Source organism: Pristiophorus japonicus, chromosome 2 (genome assembly GCF_044704955.1).
Source record: "Pristiophorus japonicus isolate sPriJap1 chromosome 2, sPriJap1.hap1, whole genome shotgun sequence".
Lineage (NCBI taxonomy): Eukaryota > Metazoa > Chordata > Chondrichthyes > Pristiophoridae > Pristiophorus > Pristiophorus japonicus.
The window spans coordinates 28,660,822-28,681,726 of NC_091978.1; positions in this window are offsets into that span (position 1 = coordinate 28,660,822).

Here is a 20,905-nt window from a genome sequence, read left to right on the forward strand (position 1 = left end):
ATATTTAAGGCGCAGATAGATAGATTTTTGAGCGATAAGGGAGTAAAGGGTTATGGGGAGCGGGCAGGGAAGTGGAACTGAGTCCATGATCAGATCAGCCATGAACTTATTGAATGGTGGAGCAGGCTCGAGGGGCCAAATGGCCTGCTCCTGCTCCTATTTCTTATCTTCTTATGTTCTATGTACTTCCTTCCCCACAAAGAGAGAGGGAGACTTGAAGAAGTAATTAACTCCAGGCCACACTTAGGCACCACTTGCCAGCTTAGAGCATCATTGCTAAAAGCCAAGAACAAGGTGCCAACTTGTCTACAATTGGCGTTTGGGCTCGGGAAAACAGGAGCACAGCAAAGGCTTCTCAGAAACGATAATGGAAACATTTAAGCGTATGTAACCACCTACGAGAGCAAAAATGATGCTAGTCTTTAAAGAAGTTGGAAATATTTTCAGTGTTTGAGTCTTGCCAAAAGTTGTTTGAGACAGGAAGGTGGCTGGTGGAAAAGGTAAAAAGTGGGCTCTGGGAAGGAATGGTGCTTCAGCAGTACCTGGTGAAGCAGAGGTATTGCTGAATGAGGTCGGTATGTGGAGGGTTGTCTTGTTTATGAAACTCAGGGCAGCACTCTTGCAGAACAAAAGCAAAATACTGCAGATGCTGAAATCTCCTTTTCACCATGGACGTTCCTGGAGGCGGAGTGGGACATCGAGGAGGCCTATAAAAGGCCCAACAGTTGTCGGGGAGCAGCCGGAGTTCCTGGAAGCGGAGCGGGAGGTCGAGGAGGCCTACAAAAGGCCCAACAGTTGTCGGGAGGCTAGCGGTGAGTCGGGAGGCAGAGCGGGACATCGAGGATGCCAGCTGGTGCAGCTGCAGCAGGGTGAGAAGGCAAAAAAGGAGTAGAAAGAAATCGAAGGGTGACGTCACAGCCAAGGGGATAAGTGATTGGCTGGTGATTGGTGAGTAGTTTTTCTTTTTCTTTTCTTTTATCAGTAGGTAACCTTCATCATTGTTGTTGCCAACTTAAGTTAATCTAAGGGTTAAGTCATGGCAGGAGAGACCAGACCAATGGCATGCTCCTCCTGTGCTATGTGGGATGCTTCCAGTGTCCCTGGCGACTACATGTGCAGGAAGTGTATCCTGCTGCAGCTCCTGACAGACCACATTGTGGCACTGGAGCTGCGGGTGGATTCACCCTGGAGCATCCATGATGCTGAGGATGTCATGAATAGCATGTTTAGTGAGTTGGCGACACCGCAGGTAAAGGTTACAGATAAGGAATGGGTGACCAACAGGAAGAGCAGTGGAAGGAAGGGAGTGCAGGGGTCCTCTGTGGTCATCCCCCTCCAAAACAGATACACCTCCTTGAGAACTGTTGGGGAGGATGACCCATCAGGGCAGGATAGCAGCAGCCAAGTTCACTGCACCGTGGGTGGCTCTGCTGCACAGGCGGGCAGGAAAAAGAGTGGGAGAGCAATAGTGATAGGGGATTCTATTGTAAGGGGGATAGATGGACATTTCTGTGGCCACAATCGAGACTCCAGGATGGAATGTTGCCTCCCTGGTGCAAGGGTCAAGAATGTCTCAGAGCAGCTGCAGGGCATTTTGGAGAGGGAGGGCAAACAGCCAGTTGTCATGGTGCATATAGGTACCAAAGATGTAGATAAAAAAATGGGATGAGATCCTACATGCTGAACTTAGGGAGCTAGGAGTTAAATTAAAAAGGAGGACCTCAAAGGTAGTAATCTCAGGATTGCTACCAGTGCCACGAGCTGGTCAGAGTAGGAATCGCAGGATAGCTCAGATGAATACGTGGCTTAAGGAGTGGTGCAGAAGGGAGGGATTCAAATTCCTGGGACATTGGAACCAGTTCTGGGGGAGGTGGGACCAGTACAAACCGGACGGTCTGCACCTGGGCAGGACCAGAACCGATGTCCTAGGGAGGGTGTTTGCTAGTGCTGTTGGGGAGAGATTAAACTAATATGGCAGGGGGATGGGAACCTCGGCAGGGAGACATAGGGAAGTAGAATGGGGGAAGAAGCAAAAGATAGAAAAGAGAAAAGTAAAAGTGGAGGGCAGAGAAACCCAAGGCAAAAATTAAAAAGGGCCACATTTCAGCAAAATTCTAAAGGGGCAAAGTATGTTAAAAAGACAAGCCTGAAGGCTCTGTGCCTCAATGTGAGGAGTTTTCGGAATAAGGTGGGTGAATTAACTGCGCAGGCAGCACTTAATGAATATGATATAATTGGCCTCACGGAGACATGCCTCCAGGGTGACCAAGTAGGGGAACTCAAAATCCAGGGGTATTCAACATTCAGGAAGGATAGACAGAAAGGAAAAGGAGGTGGGGTAGCATTGCTGGTTAAAGAGGAATTAACGCAATAGTAAGGAAGGATATTAGCTTGGATGAAGTGAAATCTGTATGGGTGGAGCTGCTTGAATACCAAAGGGCAGAAAACGCCAGTGGGAGTTGTGTACAGACCACCAAACAGTAGTAGTGATGTTGGGGACAGCATCAAACAAGAAATTGGGGATACGTGCAATAAAGGTACAGCGGTTATCATGGGCGACTTTAATCTACCTATAGATTGGGCTAACCAAACTGGTAGCAATACGGTGGAAGAGGATTTCCTGGAGAGTATTAGGGCTGGTTTTCTCGACCAATATGTCGAGGAACCAACTGGAGGGCTGGCCTTCCTAGATTGGATGATGTGTAATGAGAAAGGACTAATTAGCAATCTTGTTGTGCGAGACCCCTTGGGGAAGAGTGACCATAATATGATAGAACTCTTCATTAAGATGGAGAGTGACACAATTAATTCAGAGACTGGGGTCCTGAACTTGAGGAAAGGTAACTTCGATGGTATGAGATGTGAATTGGCTAGAATAGACTGGAAAATTATACTTAAAGGGTTGACGGTGGATAGGCAATACCAAACATTTAAAGATCACATGGATGAACTTCAACAATTGTACATCCCTGTCTGGAGTAAAAAAAAACGGGGAAGGTGGCTCAACCGTGGCTAACAAGGGAAATTAAGGATAGTGTTAAATCCGAGGAAGAGGCATATAAATTGGCCAGAAAAAGCAGCAAACCTGAGGACTGGGAGAAATTTAGAATTCAGCAGAGGAGGACAAAGGGTTTAATCAGCAGGGGGAAAATAGAGTCGGAGAGGAAGCTTGCTGGGAACATAAAAACTGACTACAAAAGCTTCTATAGATATGTGAAGAGAAAAAGATTAGTGAAGACAAATGTAGGTCCCTTGCAGTCAGAATCAGGTGAATTTATAATGGGGAACAGAGAAATGGCAGACCAGTTGAACAAATACGTTGGTTCTGTCTTCACGAAGGAAGACACAAATAACCTTCCAAATGTACTAGGGGACAGTGGGTCTAGTGAGAAGGAGGAACTGAAAGAAATCCTTCTTAGGCGGGAAATTGTGTGAGGGAAATTGATGGAATTGAAGGCCGATAAATCCTCAGGGCCTGATATCTGCATCCCAGTGTACTTAAGGAAGTGGCCCTCGAAATAGTGGATGCATTGGTGATCATTTTCCAATAGTCTATCGACTCTCGATCAGTTCCTATGGACTGGAAATTAGCTAATGTAACCCCACTTTTTAAAAAAGGAGGGAGAGAGAAAACGGGTAATTATAGATTGGTTAGCCTATCATCAGTAGTGGGGAAAATGTTGGAATCAATTATTAAAGATGAAATAGCAGCGCATTTGCAAAGCAGTGACAGGATCGGTACAAGTCAGCATGGATTTATGAAAGGAGAAATCATGCTTGACAAATATTCTCAAATTTTTTGAGGATGGAATTAATAGAGTGGACAAGGGAGAACCAATGGATGTGGTGTATTTGGACTTTCAAAAGGCTTTTGACAAGGTCCCACACAAGATCAAAGCACATGGTATTTGGAGTAATGTATTAATGTGGATAGAGAACTGGTTGGCAGACAGGAAACAGAGAGTTGGAATAAATGGGTCCTTTTCAGAATGGCAGGCAGTGATTAGTGGGGTGCAGCAGGGCTCAGTGCTGGGACCCCAGCTCTTTACAATATACATCAATGATTTAGATGAAGGAATTGAGTGTAATATCTCCAAGTTTACAGATGACATTAAACTGGGTGGCAGTGTGCGCTGTGAGGAGGATGCTAAGAGGCTGTAGGATGACTTGGACAGGTTAGGTGAGTGGACAAATGCATGGCAGATGCAGTATAATGTGGATAAATGTGAAGTTATCCACTTTGGTGGCAATAACACGAAGGCAAACTATTATCTGAAAAGTGGCAGATTAGGAATAGGGGAGGTGAAATGAGACCTGGGTGTCATGGTATATCAGTCATTGAAAGTTGTAATGCAGGTACAGCAGGCGGTATAGAATGCAAATGGTATGTTGGCCTTCATAGCTAGGAGATTTGAGTATAGGAGCAGGGAGGTCTTACTGCAGTTGCACAGGGTCTTGGTGAGGCCTCACCTGGAATATTGTGTTCAGTTTTGGTCTCCTAACCTGAGGACGGACATTCTTGCTATTGAGAGAATGCAGCGAAGGTTCACCAGACTGATTCCCGGGATGGCAGGTCTGACATATGCAGAGAGACTGGATCGTCTGGACCTGTATTCACTGGAGTTTAGAAGGATGAGAAGGGATCTCATAGAAACATATAAAATTCTGACAGGACTGGACAGGTTAGATGCAGGAACAACGTTTCCAATGTTGGGAAAGTCCAGAACCAGGGGACACAGTCTAAGGATAAGTGGTAAGCCATTTAGGACTGAGATGAGGAGAAACTTCTTCACTCAGAGAGTTGTTGACCTGTGGAATTCCCTACTGCAGAGAGTTGTTGATGCCAGTTCATTGGATATATTCAAGAGGGAGTTAGATATGGCCGTTATGGCTAAAGGGATCAAGGGGTATGGAGAGAAAGCAGGAAAGGGGTACTGAGGTGAATGATCAGCCATGATCTTATTGAATGGTGGTGCAGGCTCAAGGGCCAAATGGCCTACTCCTGCACCTATTTTTCTATGTTTCTATATTTCTATGTCCTATCCCTCTACACTTCCATCCCCCACCAGGATGGCCTGAGGACGCTCCGCTTCTACCTCGAGCAGAGGCCCAACCAGTCCCCATCCACTACCACCCTCCTCTGCCTGGCTGAACTTGTCCTCACAGTGAAAAACTTCTCCTTTAATTCCACTCACTTCCTCCAAATTAAAGGTGTTGCTATGGGAACCAGCATGGGTCCTAGCTATACCTGCCTTTTCGTGGGATATGTGGAACATTGTTTGTTCCAGTCCTACTCGGGTCCCCTCCCTCACCTCTTTTTCCAGTACATTGATGACTGTATTGGTGCTGTTTCCTGCTCTCACCCTGAACTTGAAAATTTCACTCACTTTGCATCCAATTTCCACCCTTCCCTCCCCTTCACATGATTCATCCCCGACTCTTCCCTTCCCTTCCTCGACTTTTCCATCTCCATCTCTGGGGATAGGCTTTCGACTAGTATCCATTATAAGCCCCCTGACTCCCACAGCTACCTGGACTAAAGTTCCTCCCACCCTGCGTCTGTAAGGATTCCATTCCATTCTCCCAGTTTCTCCATCTCCGTCGCATCTGCTCTGATGACGCCACCTTTCACACTAGTGCCTCTGACACGTCTTACTTTGTCCTCAACAGAGGATTCCCCCCTTCCGTGGTTAACATGGCCCTCTCTCAGAGGGTCGTGAATCTGTGGAATTCTTTTCCCCAAAGCGCTGTGGAGGCTGGGTCATTGAATGTATTTAAGGTGGGTATAGACAGATTTTTGAACGACAAGAGAGTCAAGGCTTATGGGAAGTGGGCGGGGAAGTGAAGTTGAGGCCAAGATCAGTTCAGCCATGATCTTATTGAATAGCGGAGCAGAATCGAGGGGCCAAATGGCCTACTCCTGCTCCGATTTCTTATGTTCTTATCTTCGCAGCAGATCGGGGTGCAACGCCGTAGCACCGCCGCAAAACTCCCGCCGAATATGGCGGTAGTCGATGTCATCACCGCACCCGGTCGCAAAGCCATTTGTGTCCCATTATCACGGCCCCGGGATGCCAATGGGAGGGGCAAAGGCAGCCAATTTGACCCCAATATTTTTTATGGGAAACACGAACCGAAAAGTATCAAAATAAAAAGTTCACAGTTGCTCAATTCATTCCCATTAAATTGGTATTGTAACTAGCTGCTTTCATTAAATGCCAGATTATAAATATCAGCATTTTTAAATGCCTTCATTAGTATGATGCACGCATGTATCATTGGGCTCCTGCTCAAAAGGAAACAGAGGAAATTAAACAGGCCTAAAGCCCCAGCAGCAGGCACAATCGAGGCCCAGGTTTGTTGAGTGACTGGGCTGGAGCACTAAACTCCTCGGGCTGGAACCTCCACTTTTTTTGCATGCTTAATGCCCACTTAACGCCCATTTTACCGCTGAAATGACGTATAAAGCCTATATATCGCCCATTTAGCCACAAAATGGAAACTGACAGGCATTTTTCGGAAACTTATCGCCGAGCGTAACATTCTGCATGCGCTTAATGCCGGGAAAAAATAATACCACCTTCCCACTTATTTTGGGCGGAATCATCAGAATGGGCGAAATCAACGCCCATAATATCGCCCACCATTAATTTCCGCACTGATTTAACACCGGGATTCAATAATACCGCCCGCCCACTTTTTTTTTACCGTAAAGAGCATATTTACCAAAACTAGCGGCCATGAGATCGCCCAGCATCAATTTCACTACCTCGCACACATATCGGCCACAATATTGCTCGCCCAAAAATCCGCCCAGAAAAAGTGGAACTACTCACAGCATTATGGACGCCATGTTCTACATCACATGTCGCATTCTTTAAAAGGCTGCTGTCCTTCAACCTCGGAGGAGTTCGGATGTACTTTGGAGGTCGTTGGAGTTGATGTGAACATCTCAAAAACATCTTGACCATACTGTGACCGATTGGAATCTTCGTCGGGACATTCATTGTTTGTGACCAATCTGTGGAAAACAGAGAACTACTGCAATGGGGCCTGTCCTTTCTCACCCTCTCTTGATGTCCAATTCCATGCTGCAGACTCAATGAAGGTACGCCCAATGTAAGACGTACCTGACTGATGAGGAGGACCAGACGTTACACACCCCGCAAGTACAGGGAGAAGCATTCTTACCATTCTTTGCCCGACACCACCTGCCTTCGGAGACTGCGCTTCTACAAAGAGGTTATCACTGAGGTATACCAGCTGATAAGGGGAGATCTGCAGTCTGCCAGCACCATCAGTACTGCACTATCTGTCCAGGTCAAAATCACCGCGGCACTGTCGTTCTACACCTCGGGTTTTTTTCAGGCCTCAGCTGGAGACATTTGCGGACTTTCTCAGCATGCTGCATTAGACAAGTCACTGAAGCCCTGTATGCATGCAGGAGGGACTTGATCAGCTTCCCTATGACCAGGGAGGCTCAGACTGAGAGGACTTTAGGATTCTCCAGAATTGCAAACTTCCCCAAGGTGCAGGGAGCAATAGACTGTACGCACATCACGATACGGGCACTTCTTCAGAATGCAGAGGTTTTCAGAAACCGCAAGGGATTCCACTCCCTGGATGTCCAACTCGTTGTCAACCAGCAGCAAATTATACTGGCAATGAATGCTCAATTTCCGGGCAGCATCCATGATGCTCACAGCCTGCGTGAGAGCACTGTATCTGAATTGTTTAACAATCAGCCACAAGGTCAATGCTGGATGCTTGGTGACAAAGAATATGGCCTCGCCACCTGGCTGATGACCCCCTGCGTGACACCCACACCGAAGCCAAGAAGCGATGCAACGAGAGCCACAGAGCCACTCGCAATATCATGGAGAATACCATTGGAATGCTGAAGCACCGCTTTAGATGCCTGGACCACTCAGGAGGCGAGCTCCAATACCACCCTGAGCTCCATGCTGCACAACTTGGCTATCAAGAGGGGACAAGAATTGCCTGATGAGTCTGACAGTCCACCTCACCAGAGAGAGAAAGAGGAGGATGAGGAGGCAGATGCTGACATCGGCCCAGACAATCAGGCTGACGATGAAGCCATGCCCCTGCTCCTCTGTAGACCGCATGAAAGACCCCGTGGTGGCATGATAGCTGCAGAGCCTTACGTGTGTTATGTAATGATGTGTGTATCGTCCCAGTACCGTAAATGTAATGTAAGCACTATGCCACACCACAGAGGGCGCTGTGGTGGGAAACCTGGTAGTACCTGCAATAAGGACTATATAAGGCTTACCACCACACCTGAGAGGCACTCTGGAGCTGTTCAATAAAGGACGAAGGTCACAGCAGTTAGATTTACACCAGACCGTGTGGAGTCAGTGATTTGTGTGCTACATACATCACATTGGCAACGAGGAAGCGGATGAACTCCACGCAACCATGGCGACGCTGGGCTCGCTAAAGGATTTTACCGTGGGCAATGATTGGGAGGCCTTTACGGAAAGGCTCGAGTACCACTTCACAGCAAACGACCTGACGGAGGACACATACGCAATGAGAGAGAAGCGTAAGGCGATATTGCTTTCCAGTTGTGGAGATGAGGTTTACTGTCTCGTCAGGGATTTACTGGCACCTTGGAGCGCCAGGGACAAGTCATACGAGGAGTTGACTGAACTCATTCGTGACCAGTTGAAACCGAAGGAGAGCATCCTAACGGCCAGATACAAATTTTACCATCACTGCAGACTCGAGGGCCAGGATATCACCAAATATGCTGCGGACCTCAGGAGACTCGCGGCACCGTGTGATTTTGGCGCACACCTTGACGAGGCTTTGCGGGACGTTTTCGTCATGGGGATTGGCCACGAGGGCCTCCTTCACAAGCTGCTGGCCACAGAACCCACAGTCACTCTGACAAAGGCCATCACCATCAGCCGGGCATATATGACCTCGACTTGCAGCACCAAGCAAATAATCCACACAGTCTCGAACCCGGCAGGCACTGTCCACAGGATAGCGCCCACCATGGACAAAACTGCAGAACGTGGCTCTGCCCGGGGCAGAGAGCACGGACCTCGGGGTCCTGGAACTCAGAGTCCGCTGAGGGGGGCCAATCAAGCAGCACCATGCTGACGCTGTGGAGGAAGCCATGGGGCTCACCGGTGCAGGTTTGCGGAGTACACGTGCAATACCTGCCACGTTAAAGGCCACCTTCAGCGTATGTGTAAAAGAAATCGGACTCACCATGTGGCTGAGGAGATGGGGGATGATCCACTGTTTAGCAAGGAGCAGGTAGAGGATGATGAGGTGCTTGGACTGTATACGTGCACTGACGATTCGCCCCCAGTGATAAGGGAAGTAAAAATCAATGGAGTCACTGTGAGTATGGAAGTGGACACGGGATCGGGTCCGTCATTGATGAGTCGGAGAACTTTTGATAAACTGTGGATTAACCCAGCTGCACGACCCAAGCTGGTCCCGGTCACGGCGAACCTGCGTACCTACACCAGGGAACTAATACCTGTTCTTGGCAAAGCGATGGTGCAGGTATCCCACGGGGACGAGACGCACGCTTTACCTCTGTGGGTCGTTGCAGGCGATGGGCCGACACTCCTCGGCCGGAGTTGGATGGGGACGGTCCGTGGGAGCTGGGAAGACTTCATCACCCCACAAGCTGCTGCTCCCCGGGGTGCTGCCGTGCCCCGGGTCCCCAGAGAGCAGCGCCGACCGAGCTGGAGCTGCAGCCTCAATCCCCCCACAGGCAAGTCCCAGGCCCGGACCTCACACACAGATCCCGCAGCCTCAATCCACCCACAGGCAAGTCCCAGGCCTGGACCTCACACACAGATCCCGCAGCCTCAATCCACCCACAGGCAAGCCCCAGGCCCGGACCTCACACACAGATCCTGCAGCCTCAGACCCCACAGGCAAGCAGCCCTGCATAGAGGGGCCTAGTGCAGGGGGAGTGAGCCTGCGGGGTGCGAGGGATCCAGGATGGCCGGCGGTTCGGAAGACCCTCGGCGAGGAAGCTGCTGTCGGGCGGGCCCCGCCGAGGAGCTGTTAGCGTCGGGCGGCGGCAGCAGCTGGAGGTCGGCGAGCACGGCGGCCGCATGGGAGGCCACTACGGAGGCCGCGGGGGACGCGGCAAGTGCGGCCGCTGGAGAGACCACGACGGCCGCAGGAGAGGCGGCAAGTCAGGTGGCAGCGGAGGGGAGTGGAGGCTGCGACGGCGGAGGAGAAGATGGCATCGTGTCGGAGCAGCAGAGCATCAAAGATAGCGGCACCCAAGGAGAAGCCTCGTGGAATCCTCCTGCATCAAAGATGGTGCCTTAAAAAGGAAATGCACCCGGGCGTCTTAAAAGGGCCTTACCAAGAGGTAGTCCCCACAAAGGATTTCTGTAAGGCAGAGCGAGTCTAAAATGAGCTATGTTAATGTGAAATAGTGAATTTATAATAAGAATTACTTTTTTAATGCTGAATGGCCACTGTATTTATGTAAAATAATGGATGAAATACAATTAATAATAACAGCTAACAAGGAAATCAAGGATCAGTTACCAGTCAATAACCAGTTAATGTACCAGATAATATGTACCATGCTAACGCATTGTCTATGCCCACCTGCCTTTCGTTGGACAAGTGTGATATTTTGTAATGATGTGTGTATCGTTGTCCTGCGTCCTGTTGCGGGGGAGGAAGGTGATGTTATGTAATGATGTGTGTATCGTCCCAGTACCGTAAATGTAATGTAAGCACTATGCCACACCACAGAGGGCGCTGTGGTGGGAAACCTGGTAGTACCTGCAACAAGGGCTATATAAGGCTGACCACCACACCTGAGAGGCACTCTGGAGCTGAACAATAAAGGATGAAGGTCACAGCAGTTAGATTTGTGTGCTGCATACACCACAACGTGAGTAGCTCATCAATGATCGCTTTGCCTGAAAGAACGTTGGTGTTATTTACAAGACTGACATACTGCTGCTTGTGCAGGTGATACATCAATGGTGGGCATCACCTTGGTGACAGTTAAAGTTGAAGTTGATTGAAGTTAAGTGTCGTTGTACCCTTTGATGTTAAGGAATCACCAGCGTGTAACGGTGCAGCTATCTGAGCCAATACACAACAAGGTTTTGTAAAATAAAAAACATTTAAACCGAACATTTGTCTGAAACCCTTTCCCCTCCCCCCTCCTCGTCTCCTCCCCATCTCTACCCCTTCCCCTTACCCTCCTGACTCCAAGCTGCCTGGCCGAGGAGGTCCTCAGGCGATGCTTCATTGTGGGGGGTGGGAGAGGGTAGATGATGGCCGCAGCGCTGCTTGGATGGATACGGGAGAGGACGGTCCCAAGGTGAGAACATGCTCCAAGCTAGAAGCAAGATGTTGCTGGTGGCTCTCATGTGTGTTTGGCAATGGAGGTGCGGCATCTTGGGGTACAGTGCAGTGCTCCGGGACCACTGGGAGCCCTCTGTCACCAATGTTCCTGGATACCAGCTCCAGGGCATCCTCCAACCCTTCCATGTTATATCTTATTTGTTGGACAAAAACTCGGTGCCAACTATGTTCTTGGTGCTTAGTAGGCTTTTTTGCTGCTGGTGAATCTCCCTCGACACAGCCACAACAGCCAGACAAACACACACCACAGCCACACACGCCTTCAGTCCCTCTCAGCTCCCTCTCTCTCTGTTTCCTCTTCTGCACATGTCATGATGACCCTTGACTTCCTGAATCGTGGGAATCGAGCGTTGCCATGCCGTTGCTAAGGACGGTGACACTTTACGACAGTAGGTCAGCGAGAATTAACGCTACTGCCCATTTCATATCGCTCGCAGTAACGCCCATTTTCAAAAATGGAGACTCGGTGCTTTGAGGATGGGTGAGAAGCGGGCGATCTGAACACACTTTTTTATCGCCCACGCCGGAAATAACGCCCATTTTTGGGCGATAAGCCCAAAAGTGGAAATCTAGCCTCTGGACCCTGAAGTTCCCTGGGGGGAGGGGGATTCTGCTGGGCTCCAATTTCCTGGTCTCCGCTCATCCGAATCCAGCCAGCAATGAATAATCCATCCTGATTATTGTCCTCGAGATATATTGGTAAATTTGTGATGTGGCTGCAAGCTCGACTGAGGTTATAATAATTCAGAATTTGCCTTTTTCGCAGCTAAATCAAACAGCGCAACACAAGCCTTTCTGCTAAATGAGAAGTTTCGGTTTCAAACAGGCTAAGGGTCAATGAAACGCAACACTAAATGGATTACAGCACCGATTAAACCCCTTGTTAAATAGTGGGCCTGATTCAAGTAAGAGCCAGCCAGCAATGTGCTGTAATAATACTGTTTGGCAAATAAGACCACACTTGAACTGCGGCGTAATTTACCTGCTCTGCTGGACAATTGCTAAATCGTGTATCCGCGACATGCCGTCTGCTCCAAGCCAACTGGCTGTGATTTATGGGGCTGTTCCAATTCATAAGCATTGACTATGCTACAGTGTGAGAGGAGTTTTAGTAATTTTATCACCACTATGATAACCCCTGCACAGTTGACCAAGCAGAACACAAATAGCGCAAACGTTTTGATGAAATCAGATAAAAAGAAATGGGTATTTGAAGGTTCATAAGACACAGCCAGTTTAGCATAGGTGTGAATCAATTTCAGATGCACGCCAACACTGGTGTTGTGGATTGGACGTCAGGGCCCGAGTAGATTCCACTTTGAGACTCCCCGGAGCGCATTGTCTCGAATCGCTTCGGTTTGACGCGGCGGGTAATATAGATCCAGTGCAGTGTCAAATCCGGTTTACAAAGTGCTCACATGGTTCGTCAACCTCCTCCTCCCCCTTCCCTCCCCCTCCCGGGCACTTTGCTCTGCCACCAAACCTAAAATTAAGGGGTCGAAATTCGGTTGGTCACGCCACCCATTAACGTCGGAGAGGGGCAGCTAACGGGGGCGGCTAAGGACTTCCTGTCGGTGGGCAGCGAGTCCCTGGCCTCCGGAGATGTTGGGCGGTGGGTGCAGCGGCAAGACGTACCACTGCGCGCTCTACTGCCACCCACATGGTGATGTCATCGAGCATGAACCCCCCCCCGCCACCTTGGCGCTGTGGCTGCGAAATTCGGTAGATACCGTGGCCTTACCGGCAAGCATTGGTATAGCCTGGAAAAACTGTTGGGACAACGGGCACCCCGGGGCAGTATCGTCCATAGATCACGGTAAGTTCCTATCTTTAATCTTTTTTCTGCATTTATTTATTAATGGCACCAGTGGGGAAGTGTGGGTGTGCATCAGAGAAATTTTCAGCAACTTTTTAATTCAGTTTTCTCATCTCGCATGCCGGCAGCCTACCGTGGGGAAATTCGGTCGGCCTCCTGAGATGCCGCTCCGTTGGCGCCCAAGGATGAGTGTGCAACGTCACTTTTAGCGCTGCCCTCTCACCTTTGGGAGGCAAGACTGAATTTGAGGCTGTGATTACGCCTGGTGGTTCAATCACCCTTCAGGCGGTGTCGCCGTCTCAAAACCAGCAGTACTGAATTTCGACCCTGAAAGGTTCAAAAAGTGGGATTCGCTGGGTCAAACTCCTGGACTCCCGGAGAATTCAAACCCCCTCCACGACCGGGTGAGTGGGCTCTGGGGCAGTGACTGATGTCCACAGTAATAATCGAACCAGGTTGGCGGGCCAATTTGCCGAGGTCCCCTCGGCACGGCACTGGCCAGATTTGGGCGCAATCCAATTTCTCGCCCTGCGCTGCCTGGCTCCACCATTTATTCAAAACCAAGGTGAAAAGGCCTGAGGTGCAGAGGTTATAAAAAAAAAAAAAATTACATATTGTTCAAGAGGGCTTCTATAAAAAGGTTCGTCGGTGATTTATAATATTTTTTACCTTGTAAAATGTCAACAGCTTGGACCGGATTTTCGGTCTTCTGTCGTCCCTGTTAGCGCCTCGGAGTGGTGGCAATGGCAGCGGTAATGGTTTCCAGGGGGGCGGCCAGCTCACAGCGCCCCGCTGGGAAATTAGTTGCCAGTTTTGCGGGGGTGCTGAGCAGCACCGCCCGGGAACGTTGAGCTGGGGCGGAACGCCACCGGTTTCGACTGCGCTTCGATTTTGAATTGACGCTGAGCCTCTAGCGCCCCCAAGTGGGACCGCCTGGAAAACCAGGTGGTCAGAGCTGTCCCTGTGGCAGTGAGCGCAGTAACGTAATGAATGAGGTCAGTGTGATTGTTTTGTTTATTTTTTGCGATTTATCCTAATGTGGGGTGGTCAAGGTATTGGAAATGATTTTGTGTGTTTGGTGACGATTTTTCTTTCTTCAAGCGAGCCTCTCTTAGGACGTACCGAGACCGGCTGCTTAGCTCGGGATTTTCCGTCGCTCAGCAGGCCTAACGCCCTAAGAGAGGTGTGGAACGCCTCCCTTAGCGCTCCGCTCCACACTCAGGGCCCAGCTGCTGAGTTTTGTGGCTGAGGACGCAAACCATTTCCCGGAGCAAACTTTACCGCCCCACCGCCGTTACCGCCCCGAAATGACCAGAACCGAAAATCCAGCCCTTAATGCCTTACACAATGACTGAAGAGCCATTGCTAGGAGGCACAGGATCAGCCTTTGAATAGGGTGGCAGATAGGCCAAAGCGGCAATCGAGGCTACCGCACTGGGCTGGTTGTCAGTGGGCACTGGCGAGCTGTACCCAGGAGGGTGGCGGCAGACAGAATAGCGTGGACATCAGATTGACATATTCGTCATCTTCTCCGGCTGTCCAGTGCTCAGCAGCCCTGCAAACAGCCCCCTCACCTGCCGCAAGAGCAGCACAGTCACTGCCCACCCAAAATCTTTGAATGGGCTTTGCCCGTGAAGTTGGCCAAAGTCCAGGAGGGCAGTCATTGGGTGGCTGGAGGTCCAACTCTGTTCGTGGTTCATCACCAAAAGGCGTCCGAAGGGATACCCGGCTGCCATCCGAAGGTGAGAGGTCGCTGGCTTCCAGAACCCTGGAACTGATGTGCTGCAGTCGAGGATTCTCACTTCCTTTTAAACCGTGACACAGGAGGGGAATCCCACAACTGAGCAGCAATTCTCCGGACTTTCTCGTCTTGCTGGCTGGGAGAGACCCCTTTGGACATTATGCAACACTGCACATCCAACCCCACCCAGCCAATCATTTTGTTTTCTTGCCTTGGCCTTCCTCAGCTAAGAAAAAAACAAGAAAGACTTGCATTTCTATAGTGCCTTTCGCCACCTCAGGATACCTCAAAGCGCTTCTCAGCCAATAAAGTACTTTTGGAGTGTAGTCACTGTTGCAATGTAGGAAACACGGCAGCCAATTTGCACACAGCAAGCTCCCACACACAGAAATATAATAATGACCAGATCATCTGTTTTATTGATGTATATCTTTTGCATTCAGCTGAGAGAGCAGACGGGGCCTTGGTTTAACGTTTCATCCTAAAGATGGTACCTCCAACAGTGCAGCACCCCCTCAGTACTGAATTGAAAGTGTCAGTCTAGCTATTTGTGTTGAAATCTCTGAAGTGGGACTTAAACCCACAACCTTCTGACTCAGAAGCAATAGTGCTATCCACTGAGCCACAGCTGACATGATAATTATTGGCGCAAATATAACTCATGAAGATAAAACCTCCAGTCAAGGGGGAGAGATGGAACTGTGGCCTGGTTCTGGCATGGATCCTTGTCAAAGACTTTCTGAAAATGCAAGTAGTTTATATCAGCTGGGTTATTCCTCTGATCATTAGGCTGGCAGCTTCTTCAATAAGATAAACTTCAGCACTATAGTTAAGCGTGATCCCTCTATCATCAGTTCCGCTCATTTACAAGTTATTTCCCAAGTATTCGCCCGCTGAAGTTCTCATGGTTATTTCTAAGACTTTTCCCTGCATCAGATGCACTCATTGGTCTGTAGCTTGCAGATATGTTTCTTTTTATTTTTAACGATGGGGATAGAAGAAATTCACAAGCCTTTAACAAAGGTTGAAAATGGATTTTAAACAGTTGGCAGCCTTTGCCAGCCAAGGAGGCCACAAATGAAGGAATGGTGGAGGAACCCAATATGGAGACACGAAAGAGAGTCTGTGGATAAGTGGCGGGGTGGGGGCGGGGGGAGCAGTACCTGGCCCCTGTTTGATGGCTGGCAAACAACAACAACTTGCATTTATATAGCGCCTTTGACAGAGTGAAACATCCCAAGGCGCTTCACAGGCACAATTTGACACTGAGTCACATAATGAGATATTAGGGCAGGTGACCAAAAGCTTGGTCAAAGAGGTAAGTTTTATGGAGCGACTTACAGGAGTAGAGAGAGGTAGAGAGGCGGAGAGGCTTCGGGAGAGAATTTCAGAGCCTTGGGTTCTAGGCAGCTGACGGCTTGGCCGCCAATGTTTGTATGGTGGAAATCGGGAATGGGCAAGAGGCCAGAATTGGAGGAGCGCCGAGAACTCGGAGGGTTGTAGGGCTGGAGGAGGTTACATAGATAGGGATATGGCAACAGAGTTTTTTTTATTCATTCACGGGATGTGGGGGTCGCTGGCAAGGCCAGTATTTATTGCCCATCCCTAACCTTTGAGAATTGTCAGTGGAAGCAGCATGCTATAAACAGAGCTAAGCGATCCCACAATCAACAGATCAGATCAAAGATCTGCAGTCCTGCCACATCCAGTTGCGAATGGTGGTAGACAATTTAAACAATGAACAGGAGGAGGAGGCTCCATGAATATCCCCATCCTCAGTGATGGCGGAGCCCAGCACGCAAGTGCCAAAACCAAGGCTGAAGCGTTTGCAAACATCATCAGCCAGAAGTGTCGAGTGGGTGATCCATATTGGCCTCCTCCTGAGGACAACTCCACGTGATGTCACGAAGCGGCTGAGCACCTTGGATACAGCAAAGGCTATGGGCCCCGACAACATCCCGGCTGTCGTGCTGAAGACTTGTGCTCCAGAACAAACCGCACCTCTAGCCAAGCTGTTCCAGTATAGCTACAAATCTGGCATTTATTTGATAATGTGGAAAGCTGTCCAGGTATGTCCTGTCCACAAAAAGCAGGACAAATCCAATCCAGCCAATTACTGGCCCATCAGTCTACTCTCAATCATCAGCAAAGTGATGGAAGGTGTTGTCAACAGTGCTATCAAGCGGCACTTACTCACCAATAACCTGCTCACTGATGCTCAGTTTGGGTTCCGCCAGGGCCACTCGGCTCCTGACCTTCTGAACAAAAGAGTTAAATTCCAGAGGTGAGGTGACATCAAGGCAGCATTTGACCAAGTGTGACATCAAGCAGCCCTAGTAAAATTGAAGTCAATAGGGAGCCATGGGGATTCACTGACTGGATTCAAACCTAGCACAAAGGAAGATGGTTGTGGTTGTGGTTGTTGGAAGTCAATCATCTCAGCCCCAGGCCATCACTGCAGGAGTTCCCCAGTCAGTGTCCTAGGCCCAACCATCTTCATTAATGACCTTCCCTCCATCATAAGGTTAGAAGTGAGGATGTTTGCTGATGATTTCACAGTGTTCAGTTGCATTCGCGGCTCCTCAGAAAATGAAGCAGTCCATGAAAGAAAGAAAGAAAAAAAAAAAGAAAGAAAGAACGAAAGATGGACTCACATTTATACAGCGCCTTTCATGACCACCAGACGTCTCAAAGTGCTTTACACCAATGAAGTACTTTTGGAGTGTAGTCACTGTTGCAATGTGGGAAAAACGGCAGCCCATTTGCGCACAGCAAGCTCCCACAAATGTGATAATGACCAGATAATCTTTGTTTTTTGTTATATTGATTGAGAGATAAATATTGGCCAGGGCACCGGGACTAACTCCCCTGCTCGTCTTCGAAATAGTGCCTTGGGATCTTTTACGTCCACCTGTGAGAGGAGACGGGACCGCAGTTTTAATGTCTCATCCGCAATACGGCACCTCCGACAGTGCAGCACTTTCTCAGAACTGCACTGGAGTGTCAGCCTAGATTTATGTGCTCCCAGTCCCTGGATGGGTCTTGAGCCACAACCTTCTGACTCAGAGGCGAAAGTGCTGCCCACTGAGCCACAGCTGACACAACTGCCAGGCAATGACCATCTCCAACAAGCGAGAGTCTAACCAACACCCTTGATATTCAATGGCATTACCATCGCCGAAGCCCCCATCATCAACATTCCTCCCTAGCAGCACTGTGGGAGTAGCTTCACCTGAAGGACTGCAGTGGTTCAAGAAGGTGGCTCACCACCACGTTCTCAAGAGCAATTAGGGATGGACAATAAATGCTGGCCTTGCCAGCGATGCCCACATCCTGGAATGAATTTAAAAATAATAAAGGTGGTGGTGAGCCCCTTTCTTGAACTATTGAATTCCACAGGGAGTACCTTCACCACACGGGAGGGAGTTCCAGGATTGTGACCCAGCGATGATGAAGCAACACCGATATATTTCCAAGTCAAGATGGTGTGTGACTTGGAGGGGAACTTAGAGGTGGTGGTGCTCCTATGCGCCTGCTGCCCTTGTCCTTCTAGGTGGTAGAGATCACAAGTTTGAGAGGTGATGTCGAAGACGTCTTGGCGAGTTGCTGCAGTGCATCTTCTGGATGTTACAAACTGCAGACACGGTGAGGGGGTGAATGTTTAAGGTGTTAGATGGAGTTTGGGATGAGCTCAAGTTTACAGTTATAATGGGTGACTTTAATATGCACATAGATTGGGTTAACCAAACTGGAAGCAATACGGTAGAGGAGGATTTCCTGGAATGCATAAGGGATGGTTTTTTAGACCAATATGTCGAGGAACCAACTAGGGGGGAGGCCATCTTAGACTGGGTGTTGTGTAATGAGAGAGGATTAATTAGCAATCTCATTGTGCGAGGCCCCTTGGGGAAGAGTGACCATAATATGGTGGAATTCTGCATTAGGATGGAGAATGAAACAGTTAATTCAGAGACCATGGTCCAGAACTTAAAGAAGGGTAACCTTGAAGGTATGAGGCGTGAATTGGCTAGGATAGATTGGCGAATGATACTGAAGGGGTTGACTGTGGATAGGCAATGGCAGACATTTAGAGACTGCATGGATGAACTACAACAATTGCACATTCCTGTCTGTCATAAAAATAAAAAAGGGAAGGTGGCTCAACCGTGGCTATCAAGGGAAATCAGGGATAGAATTATAGCCAAGGAAGTGGCATACAAATTGGCCAGAAATAGCAGCGAACCCGGGGACTGGGAGAAATTTAGAACTCAACAGAGGAGGACAAAGGGTTTGATTAGGGCAGGGAAAATGGAGTACGAGAAGAAGCTTGCAGGGAACATTAAGACGGATTGCAAAAGTTTCTATAGATATGTAAAGAGAAAAAGGTTAGTAAAGACAAACGTAGGTCCCCTGCAGTCAGAATCAGGGGAAGTCATAACGGGGAACAAAGAAATGGCGGACCAATTGAACAAGTACTTTGGTTCGGTATTCACTGAGGAGGACACAAACAACCTTCCGGATATAAAAGGGGTCGAAGGGTCTAGTAAGGAGGAGAAACTGAGGGAAATCCTTATTAGTCGGGAAATTGTGTTGGGGAAATTGATGGGATTGAAGGCCGATAAATCCCCAGGGCCTGATGGACTGCATCCCAGAGTACTTAAGGAGGTGGCCTTGGAAATAGTGGATGCATTGACAGTCATTTTCCAACATTCCATTGACTCTGGATCAGTTCCTATGGAGTGGAGGGTAGCCAATGTAACCCCACTTTTTAAAAAAGGAGGGAGAGAGAAAACAGGGAATTACAGACCGGTCAGCCTGACATCGGTAGTGGGTAAAATGATGGAATCAATTATTAAGGATGTCATAGCAGTGCATTTGGAAAGAGGTAATATGATAGGTCCAAGTCAGCATGGATTTGTGAAAGGGAAATCATGCTTGACAAATCTTCTGGAATTTTTTGAGGATGTTTCCAGTAGAGTGGACAAGGGAGAACCAGTTGATGTGGTATATTTGGACTTTCAGAAGGCTTTCGACAAGGTCCCACACAAGAGATTAATGTGCAAAGTTAAAGCACATGGGATTGGGGGTAGTGTGCCTACATGGATTGAGAACTGGTTGTCAGACAGGAAGCAAAGAGTAGGAGTAAATGGGGACTTTTCAGAATGGCAGGCAGTGACTAGTGGGGTACCGCAAGGTTCTGTGCTGGGGCCCCAGCTGTTTACACTGTACATTAATGATTTAGACGAGGGGATTAAATGTAGTATCTCCAAATTTGCGGATGACACTAAGTTGGGTGGCAGTGTGAGCTGCAAGGAGGATTCTATGAGGCTGCAGAGCGACTTGGATAGGTTAGGTGAGTGGGCAAATGCATGGCAGATGAAGTATAATGTGGATAAATGTGAGGTTATCCACTTTGGTGGTAAAAACAGGGAGACAGACTATTATCTGAATGGTGACAGATTAGGAAAAGGGGAGGTGCAAAGAGACCTGGGTGTCATGGTACATCAGTCATTGAAGGTTGGCATGCAGGTACAGCAGGCGGTTAAGAAAGCAAATGGCATGTTGGCCTTCATAGCGAGGGGATTTGAATACAGGGGCAGGCTGGTGTTGCTACAATTGTACAGGGCCTTGGTGAGGCCACAACTGGAGTATTGTGTACAGTTTTGGTCTCCTAACCTGAGGAAGGACATTCTTGCTATTGAGGGAGTGCAGCGAAGGTTCACCAGACTGATTCCCGGGATGGCGGGACTGACCTATCAAGAAAGACTGGATCAACTGGGCTTGTATTCACTGGAGTTCAGAAGAATGAGAGGGGACCTCATAGAAACGTTTAAAATTCTGACGGGGTTAGACAGGTTAGATGCAGGAAGAATGTTCCCAATGTTGGGGAAGTCCAGAACCAGGGGACACAGTCTAAGGATAAGGGGGAAGCCATTTAGGACCGAGATGAGGAG